General features: G+C 46.0%; 1 pseudogene; it reads right to left on the bottom strand.

Annotated features, from left to right (window-relative positions):
• Positions 1-3,586: 3,586 nt before the first annotated feature.
• LOC144374017 (potassium voltage-gated channel subfamily A member 5-like) lies at positions 3,587-5,497 on the bottom strand (annotated as a pseudogene).
• Positions 5,498-11,009: the final 5,512 nt, after the last annotated feature.

Consider the following 11,009-nt stretch of genomic DNA (forward strand, 5'->3'; position numbering starts at 1 on the left):
GATCACTGCCCTCACTTCCCTCACCTAAGTGTCCACTCCTCTTCCTGGCTACCCTGCAAGATCTGCAGGAGTTTCTCTTTTCTCTTTCCCACCCACCCCTAATCCTTGTCTCTCCGTCTTAGAACCTCTACATGATACTTGAATACCCCTGGCCTATACGACTTGCTTTTGTTTTATTCTGATGGCTTCCCAATGGGACTATAAGCTATCTGAAGACAGGGACCACATCCCAGCTTTTTCCCCCAGTATCTCTCACCACACCTAGGAGACAACTGGCCAAGTAGACGTGTGCTGCTCAAGGTCAATAAAAAAGAGCACTTGACCCTCATCTACAGTCAAACTCCCTGTGCACAAACCTGCTATTTCTGGAGGAAATCAAGACCAAGGTGTCCCTGCCCCAAACCTCTGCTCAATGCAGTTCAAGCCTGGAGTCTTATATCATCCCCTTAGAATAATGCAAATCCTAAGTCTCTGGGAAAATTCTGCAAGGGCCAGTACTCTGTTTTATTTCTTTCCTCTCTCCAGGGAGTATCCCAGCAGGCTACAGGGCAAACTAAGGAGCTGGGGCTTTTAAAGAAAGTGAAAAAGGTGTTTTGTTTTGTTTTATTTTCCTGAAACTGTAATGCCTTTGGGTTCAGAGAGCATGCACTGAGAAAAAGAAACTTCTGAGTGGTGATAAAAGAGGGGACCACCATGTACAGCCAGAGGAATAAGAAGTTATGCTCCATTTGTGTATGATGTGTCAAAATGCAGTCTACTGTCATGTATAACTAATTAGAACATTTTTTAAGTCACCTTCTTTACAATCTTTGGAAAAATAAAAAAAAGAGGGGGCCAGATGCTTTGCTGAATTCACAAAGTGCCTGACACCCAAGTATAGCTCTTCTTTCTGGGTCTTGTTTGCCAAAACTGGGAGATCATAAAAACCAGAAAGTGTTTCCTGCTGTGGGAGCCAAGAAGTAACATCTGGATAAAAAGCTTGGCTGAGGCCACTTGATTTTATCTCCTCAGGAAGGTAAAGGCTATGGAAAATCAGTGACAGCAGAGAAGGGAGAGTGGCAGAGGGCAGGAAGGGGCTCCTTACCTCAGTTGGCCTGGGGAAGAGCCTTGACCTTTAGATTGCTCCTGCTAATTACCTACAAAGGCAAATCATGATGGCTTGGGTGGAACAGTGGAGTAGTTTCCAGAATCAGAGCAACAGGTGCACTGAGAATATGGAGAGATTGAAACACTTTGAAGTGTCTAGTGAGTGTTCCTCCCGGTGCTGAGGACAGGTCCCATGTCACTGGCTCTCAGGATGGGAGGCTGTAATAGGAGACTGGTAGGCTGGACAGACTCCAGGGTTCCCTTTTAAATCAGCTTTGTCCCCTTTGTAAAACTGACTTGAGATACCAGCCTCCAATCCCTTGAAAATGGGGGGGGGGTTTCACTTTCTCATTTCCTTCTTGCTATCACTGAGGATGTGTATATACCCACACATTGGACATCTAAAGATGCAGCAGTCCATCTGAATAGAACAACACCTAGTCAGGTACACAGACAGGTACAGGACCTTGGTGCTCTGCGTTACTTAAGCCTAAAAGAAGGGCCCTTCAAATGGAAGGTGGTGACATGGGTTTTGTTTTTTTAGGGAGGGTAGAGGTCTAGAGGTTATCAATCAGTCCAAATTGCTATGTCAGTGCTAAACCACAAGCACTGGTTTTAAAGACAGAGGGTTTGAAGGTAAGACGAGTGGGATTGAGTTTTGGCAAGATGCCCTGCTTTGAGGCAGACTGTAAGTCAGAAATAAATAGAGTGCCTCTGTTTTTCTTCCTTTGCTTTAGCATGAAATTAGAAAAAAAAAAAAAAAAAAACAGAGCCCTGCCTGCCCGATATCGCTGTTAACAGCTCTTGAGTGGAAATGACTTGGGCATTCACAGACACTGGCTTTTATTCTTGTATCTTATTTAAATCCACAATTCCCAGACATGGAGTTAGTGGATCCTCCACCTGGACACAACTTCAGAATCAGTCAATAAGCCCACTCTTGAGGAGAGGACCTGTGATTATGGGTCACAGGCCCTCCCTGCTGAAACTGGAAAACAACCAGTCTTTGGATTATCCAGCAGGAAAAGCAGCAGCAGGAATCCTGATATATAGACCCAGAGAGAAATTGTAGCCAGGGTTATTCCTATTGTCATGTTTTGCCACAGCCACTAAGTATAAAGGAAACAAAGGGATTTGCTTTGAGTTCAGGGACTGCTCAGGGCAAGGCTACAATCTGTTAAAACCAGCCTTTAATGGGAACAGGCAAATCCTTCCCCTGGCCTCTTGCTGCTACTGTCCACCATAAAGGCTGTGCTCATTCCTCTGCTGTGCCATAGGGCAGTGGGCATCAGGCACTGTTCCCTGTGTGACTTTCACACTCATCTGCGCTTTTGTGAACAGATTTCATGCCTGTGGAAATCAGATTTGTTGCTCAGAGCTATTGAGGGCAGTGCCAAGGAAGTCCTAAAACCTGCCGAAAAGGACACTTCAGAAATCCGGCCCCAGGGAACCACTGGGGGGGGTGTACTCACCATCCTCTTCCTTTTAGCCCCCTGCACATTCCATACTGATGTGGTGTCTGATACCACGCATCACACAGCACCTTGCAGTGTGTCTGTGTCAAAGGCAGGCTGAAACAAACAGAATCTACCTACCATCGCCTCTGAGGCTCAGAGAAACCATTATTAGCTTTCCAAGTCTTCTACCCCCAGTCGAGGCATTTGCCCTGACTCCAAAACCAGAAACAAGTGGCAGACTATTATCTAAAATTTCAAAAAAAAAAAAAAAACTAACACTTGCCCCAAGCAAGTCACAATTTATTTCCTGGGATTAAAAATAAGGAAAATGGATTATCAGAAGTCTTCCTCTAACACCATTAGAATGCTTTTCAAAGAAAGTTATAAGAATCACTTAAGGCTCACAGAAAAAGTCAGATCTGTTTTTTGTTGTTTTTTTTTTTCCAGAACATTCCTTACCCTAGATACAAAGCACCCATATCACATTCCAGAAAAAAGAGAGACTTGAAGAAACAGCCATGCCAGGATCTCTGGCTCCAAGTATCCCAGGAAAACATCAAAAAACTCTTTTACATAAATTCAACATATATCTTGGGAATAAATGCAAATATTCTCTCTCTGAACTACAGTACAAAAATTCACTCACCAGCCATAAAAATAACATTGTCTCCTATACACAAATATAATAATATTAAAACAAATTTGGAACACATGGATGGGGAGAGCTACAGAATCTCTGGGGATCTGAGCTATTTAAAGTCATTTTTGTTTGGGTTATCCCTCTGCTGGGTATAGGAAACTGGCTAAAATACATCCAACTCACAGAGCTCACCATTTCAACAGCTCCTGCGTCATGGAATGTGGTACTTTTTAAAAATAGGCGACCCTTGGTGTCATGGAAAAAAGAGGGAAAATGGGGAGTTAGAGGGTAGGAAGAAGAGAAAAACAGGCTTCAGTAACAAGGTGCACTTGGAATACTCTGTGGTATAAAGTAAATCTCCAGCTTCAGAAGCCAACCCTGTTCCCCAATCTGCTGCCTCCCTTTACAAGTCGATTTCCCGGCTGCTGTCCAGACAGAGGGCATACAGATATCTCCGCAAGTCAACATTGCTCTTGGCCTTGAGATTACACTTCTCCAGGGGGAAGCTGCCCCTTCGGTTACTGTCGGAATTCTCCAGGGACCCCCCAGCCTTGCAGAGGGAAGCCTTGCTCCAGCTGGACTTCCTTTGTCCTCCGGAGTCTAGTCCAGACCCCCTTCTCTGGTTGCCTTGCTTTTCCTTCAGGGATCCCTGCTCTTCATGGTCTGTCTCCCGGTGGTAGAAGTAGTTAAAGTTGGAGACAATGACGGGCACAGGCAGGGCAATGGTGAGGACCCCAGCAATGGCACACAGAGAGCCCACAATCTTACCACCCACGGTGATGGGCCTCATGTCCCATAGCCCATGGTGGTCATAGTGACTACTGCCCACCAGAAGGCATCAGGGATGCTGGAGAAGTGGGACCCCTGGTTGTCTGCTTCTGCAAAGTAGACGGAACTAGAAAAGAGGATGACTCCAAGGAAAAAAAAGAAGATGAGCAGCCCCAGATCCCTCATGGAGGCCTGCAAGGTCTTCCCCAGAATCTGCAGCCCCTTGGAGTGTCTCGAGAGCTTGAAGATGTGGAACACCTGAACCAGGCGGATCACCCTGAGGATGGGCAAGGACATGGCCTGCTGCCCGTTCTGGCCACCCCCTCCTCCACCTCCTGGCTGTTGTTCTGCCAGTTCAGTGCCCAAGGTGATGAAGTAGGGGAAGATGGCCACAATATCAATGATGTTCATGATGTTCCTGGAGAACTCTGCCTTGCTGGGACAGGCAAAGAAGCGCACAAGCAGCTCAAAAGTGAACCAGATGACACACGTGGTCTCTACAATGAAGAAAGGGTCTGCCAATGTCATAGGCAGGAGTGGAGCCACTGTTGGCCAGAGGGAGGTGCCATGGCCCCACTGCCATTTGTCCCTGAGGCGGGGGCAGAAGGCTGGTAAGGCACCGGGGGATGTTGAAGATGCTCATGTTCATCCCTGAACTCAGGCAGGGTCTCCAAGCAGAAGGTGATGATAGAAATGAGAATGACTAAGACGGAGATGATGGCGATGGCCCGTGCAGCCCCAGAGCTTTCCGGGTATTCAAAGATCAGCCACACCTGACCTTGGAACTAGTTACGGGGCAGGGGTTTCTCCTCTTCTTTAATGAAGCCCTCGTCCTCCCGAAAGCACTCCATGGCCTCGTCCCCCAGCTGGTAAAAGCAGATCTCATCTGCGAACACTTCCAGGGAGACATTGACCAGCCTCCACAGGCGCCCTCCAGACTGGTAGTGGTAGAGGATACCATCGAAGCTGGGCCAATTGCGGTCGAAGAAGTACTCATTTCTCAGAAGGTCAAAGTAGGGCAGACGCTTGGCTGGGTCCCCCAGGAGGGTATTGGGGAACTGAGCTAAGGTGCCCAGCTGCGTCTCGAAGTGCAGCCCAAAGATGTTTATGAGAACTCGCTGGTGGTGAAGGGACCCCGGTCCCAGTACTGGTACCTGGTCCTCCACCATGCCCAAGCTGGGGTTGCCTTCTCCCTCCTCATCCTCTGGAGTGGGCCGTCTAGGCTGAGGCAGTTCCTGAGGCAGCGGAGTCAAAGGTCCCCCTCCTGGGTCCATGCCCCTCTGTGTGCTGCACCCCCTTGGAGCCTGCTCCTTTTGCCCATCGCTAAGCCCAGCTGTCGGAGGATACTGAAGCTCTTCTCCCATGGTCTGACCACAGCCTGGTCTTGCCTCACCTTCTCCTCTGATGGTCATGGCACCTCCGTTCTCCAGGGGCACCAGGGTGATCTCCATGGCCCTGGAGCAGGGGGCATGCTGCGCGCTAGCCAAGGGCTCTTGTGCCCCCCACTCAGGTTCTGCCTACACCTCTTGTCGGGCTCCTCTCCCGCAGTCCGCTTGTCTGGCTTTGGGGCGGGCTGGGGTTGCTGGCATGATCCTCTCCCTTGGTCCTGACATCAAGAGCTGCTGCCCTGCTCTATGCTCCTCTCCCTCTCTCTCCCTTACTCTCTGTTCTGGCAGCCGGTTACCAGGCAGCCAAAAAGCCTCCTTCCAGCAGATGCAACCTTCAGCCGCCCCTCTGGCTGCGCTGCTGCTGCAAGGCCTCCACCCTTTGTGCCTCCCCCGCCTTCTTCTCCAGCTTCCCTTCCCGAGTATGTGGCAGCGGGTTTCTCCCAAGAGGACTCAGCTGGGGCCCTGGGCTAGAGAAAGGAGGGGGGCGAGAAGGTCCCCACACCTCGGAGGGTGGAAGAGAGGGAGGGAGCTGCGCGAGAGAGAAACAGGTTGTACTGAGACCATAGAAACTCCAGGAGCAACCAGATGAGAACAGCTCTGCTTTTCAGTTCACCTGGGAACCCGCTGAAAGCCGAATGGACCCGAGGGGAAATCAACTATCATGCTATGAAAGCACTAAGCTTTGCGCTGAGTTGAAGCAGGAGAAAGGAGACAACAGTTGCGTGTGTATGTGTGTGTGTGTGTGTGTGTGTGTGTGTGTGTGTGTGTATACATATTTCCCTTTGGAGGAATAATGATATTTTTTTGGGAAGAATTACAGACAGGAGGGGGCATGGCAGAGCTATGGACCTTGAAATATATATATGGAGACGCATCTGTCTTCCCATTTCTCTATAAACCCACAAAAAGATACTAGGCTGAACCTTGTAGCACCCCCTGCCCTTGACCTGGGAAAAGTCCTATCCCCAGCTCAGACAGCAGTGGTGAACCAGTGTGGTGAGCCGTTCCTGCGGACTGTGGTCGCCATTACATGATGGCGCTGGCTCCGCTGTGGTCTGTGAAGGACAACTCCTTATCAGAGAGAGTTGGCGTATTGTCAACTCCTTATCAGAGAAAGTTGGCGTGTCGTTTTCTAGCACCCTGTGAGAAGGGTCCACGTGGCAGCTTCGCATTGGGGTTCGCGGTGCTTTATTAAGGCTGGGAGGGGCATCCAATGATTATTCCGGGGATTAGAAGAATTATTAGAAGAATGTCAAGGGCCTGAATAAACTGCTGAAAGAAGATTCCTGAGTCGCGTCTTCCTTGCGGGCAAGGGGGTCGTGACAAACCAGGACAGATCCAAAGGCAGCCCCAGGCTGGCAGCCTCATCATGAGATTGGCTGTCTGGTCCCATAACCCTGCCACAACCCATCAGCCCTCTCAACCAAATCTTATTTACAAAAATCATAACAGGAGGGGAAGGAAGGACTTAAAAATCTTGGTGAGGACTGATTCTGCCTGGTGAACCTTATAGTTAGCAACTGCATGGGGCATGGTGTAGGGAGATGGGGTGAAGGGTGGATGATTAGAGGGAATTACTTTGCTCTTACTATGTATCAGCCAACTCTTGGTGCTTTACAAATATTAACTCATGTATTCTTACAGCAATCTATTTTGCGAGTATTATTTTTGTTCCCATCTTATAAATGAAGAAACAGAAGTACAGAGAGATTGGCTAATTTGCCCAGCATCTCAAAAGTAGAAAGTGGCAAAGCTGGGGATTCAAACCAAGGGAAATCTTTCCAGGAATGTCTGGCTGTTCCAGACACAGCCTACAGATTCTTGACTTTAAATGACCATAGTCACTAAATTCTTGAATATCTCATTAGATTGTCTATTTTTGTTCCTGTAATTGTTTGGGGATTTATAGCTGTGGATGTTACAGCCTCTGGTCTATGAATTTATCTACACAGGGGGATGATCAGAAACTTGGTTCTGGGTGTACAAATTTTTGTTGAAATAGCAGAGTGTAGATATACAAGCTTGTGCCAGAGTTGCTGTGAATCTGGTTCATGTAAATGTTTTTTGTTGTGTATGACTCTGCTGTCTTTGCAGATGTGCATAAATGAAGAAGGGGAATGAGTGTGAAAATCAGTATGTGGAGACATCACTGGCTAACCACAGGGACTTGTATTCTCCTCTCCCAAACTGTTTCATCTCCACTGGGCTTTTATTCTTTGGGCGGGTCGGGGGGGGGGAGTGCTGAGGATTGAACTCAGGTCCTTAAGGATTGGCCTTGTGCATGCTAGGCAATTGCTCTACCTCTGAGCAAGCCCTGAGCCCCTTTTGTTTTCTGTGGCTCTTTAAAGTTGCCAGTCAGCATCAGGTCTGCCCCTGCTGAGCTTGTGGAGGATGAGGTCAGACACTCATGACCATGGTGTCCTGTTTACTAACTCAAGCATCTTGTAAATGCCATATTAATCCCCTTTGGATTCCCCAAGGGAAAGAGTCTCTGGAGTCCCTTGTCTTCTAGGCACCTTGGGAAAGACTGTTCTCTGAAGAATCAGAATACAACATAAAAAGTCCTGCACTTAAGTCAGGCCTCTTTTAATGTGGTATTTTCTTAAATTGGCTTCCTGTGCTTTTACTATCTCTCCCAAGTTTCTTGCAAAATTACCTTCAGATGTCATAATTGGCAGCCATGGAAATCTCCCTTAAAAAAGAACTTGGTTATCAGCTGCAGGAGTGCAGTTAGTTGTCAACTCCCATCTGTTAGCACCTTCTCACTCTGTCTCAGCTTTCCAGCAGAGGTCTTGCTCCCCCCCCCAACTCCCCCCCCACCAACCCCCAGGCAGCCCTCTGCCAATGACTGTGCACAGAAGAGTTGCAAGGACCTGGCCACTTCTGCCCAATGCAAAATTCCCCTAACAGTAACCTTTGCTCTGGAGGTCCCCATTGAGTCGGCCAAGACTGAGATCTGTGTTGTATTCTGAGATTCACCCTTTCCAACCTGTCTTTGTCTTCTCTTTCCTTTCCCAAGTTTTGGATCAGCATCATTGTTTGAATGCTTTACCTAAGGAATTCTGCTTCCTATCACTTTTGTCTTTTATCATCTTCCAATAAACCTCTTGCATTCCATCTCTTATCTTCTCCCCAGAAGACACATCACATAACTGAAACCTGCCTTCTTTTCTACACATCTAGTCCTAGAAAAATATGTTCTTTTATAGTAGTGTTAAAAGGTGGACCATCACCTCAGGATCTTGTTAAAATGCAGAGTCTGCTCTGGTGTGCATTTTAGACTAATTTCAAACACACTTCCAGGTGATACTGTTGTTCCTATCTACAGATCTGACCATCAGCCTCTTCTCAGACAAGATCCAAACAAAGTTTCTAGCATTTTTTCCATTTCTAGATATGTTCCTAGAATGACATGCACCGAGGAGAAAAAATGGGAGTTCTTCTGTTAATTCATTGGGCTGGTCCTATCATATAATAGGAGGACTTGGAAGGAATACAGAACCAAAGAGAAAAAGAGTGATTTTAAGACAGGTATTGAAGGGAGAGAGTGCTGGGCTGGAGGAGAAGGAAAGGAAGAAGAGGAAGAGGATAAGGAATCCTAAATGTCAAGTTTATTATCCATTCCAAATGTATTTACAGAGTACCTGATATGTACAAGCCTTTGATGACCAAGATATATGTGATTCATTTCCCTAGATGGTACATCCGAGGGAAAGCAAAAGACACAGAGCATCTAATCTTAAATTAATTGTTTGATTACAGTTTTGATGATTGGCACCAACTAGAATATGGAGTACTATGAGAATAGTGGGGATCCTGACTCTACCTAGGGCTCAGGGAAGATTTCCTGAGGTTGTGATGGAAAAGACAAGCTATTTCAGGTGGAAGGAAGAGTGTGTCCTGAGACACCAGTAAAGGAAGGGACAGGGTTGTCTTGAGGAACAAAAGAAAGCTAATGTCGTTGACACAGAGGGCCAAGGAAGAGTTTTGTGAGATTGAGTCGGAGAGAAAGATGAATATAAAGTCGTGAAAAGCCTGCTCCATCACATTTCACCATGTCCCCAGCAAGATGGCATAATAGTTTCTTTCTTATATTCAGATTCTTTGCTTGTTTCTCTGTTAAATAAAACCATATGGTTTTATTTTAGCTTCCAGTTGCTCATTTTGTACCCTATTTCTTTCATTCCTATTAGAATATATCTTTGGTTTAATCTTTGTGGATATGTATGTATCTATCTTATCTATAACTGGTACCTTCCACACCATTAATCCATCTGTCTACCTGCTGACCTATTTATCTATCATCTATTTGTGTATCAATAGATAAATGGACAGTAGGCGACAGATACACAAAGACAGAGATCATAAAATCAGGAACTACTCTTTACTTATCTGATTTTCCTTCCAACACCAAACATGGTGCTGAATTAACATCATGCATTTCAATAAATATGTGCTGAATGCAATTGAACTAAGAGAAAGAAATTCACCTGTTGCAGCAAGGAGGAAGGGGAAACTGAGGGACAGGAATGAAGGGTAATTTCTGAAATCACTTAAATAATGAAGACTCATTTGAATGGCCAAATAGGCTAAGTGGTAAATTAAATTTTCTCTGGCCCTTTGTTCATATATATATATATCACTGTATTATCTACTGTTGCATAAGCCACCTCAATTGTGTAGATAAAAACAGCTGTGTGGGTAAAACAATAATTTAGTATATTGGGTTGTGCAATTTAATTCCTAGTGTTTATAAGGCCTAAAGTTACTGTAGCTCTGTTTGTTATATCAGAATCAAACAAAAACATGAAGACCTGTTGGATTTTCACCCAGTTCAACCAGAAACCTTTCATTTCTAGACAGAATTTAAAGAGTCAAGGAGGAGGCAAAAATAATATTTGTTTTTAATTATGCCATTCATCTCTTACCTGTCAAACATGAATTTTGCCCCTCCTCCTTGAAGTGATTGACAGCCATGGGAGCCACATTGGTGCTGCCCTGGGATTCTGGAGAGAGTCCTGGTAATAACCTGCACTGAAATGCTACAAGCCAACTAACACTACGAACTACACAGTCTAAGTCTCAGGACTCAGCCTACTTCTCCTTTCACTTAAGAAGATGGACAAATGGGTGCTGTTGCAAGAACCACACCTGTAATATATATCCAGCCATCTCTGGGGGCTACCCCAACCAAACCCCAGGTACCATGGAGGGAGGTCAGATTTCATAAAGTAAGAGAAGCACACTCTACAATGAGCCCTCACTTTTCTAAGATCCTGGTAAACTAATTATTCCAAATAACCTGATCACACATCTACTCTGGGTCCCAGGATCCCCTTTCCATTAAAAAGGAAAACTAGTCAGACCACCATTGTATCTCCTTCCTCAAGGACCTGTCAACCCCAGACTGGGAAGATTTGTTTTCTCTAACCTCCCCAACACCATCTTTCTAAGGGAAAATAGAGGTGTCATTAGCTGGGGGAGCAGGTTCAGGACTTCTCAGGCTGGACTAGGGAGAGCCAAAGAGAAGGCAGTGTCAAAATTAAAAAATTGAACCTCTTCTCAACTTAAAAAAAAAAGGAAAACTTGATTAATAGATCCTTGGTAGGCTGGGTCTCACTGCTGTTATGAAGCATGCAATTCTATGGTATATTACTATTAAATAGCACA

This window comes from Ictidomys tridecemlineatus, unplaced genomic scaffold, assembly GCF_052094955.1.
Source record: "Ictidomys tridecemlineatus isolate mIctTri1 unplaced genomic scaffold, mIctTri1.hap1 Scaffold_55, whole genome shotgun sequence".
Lineage (NCBI taxonomy): Eukaryota > Metazoa > Chordata > Mammalia > Rodentia > Sciuridae > Ictidomys > Ictidomys tridecemlineatus.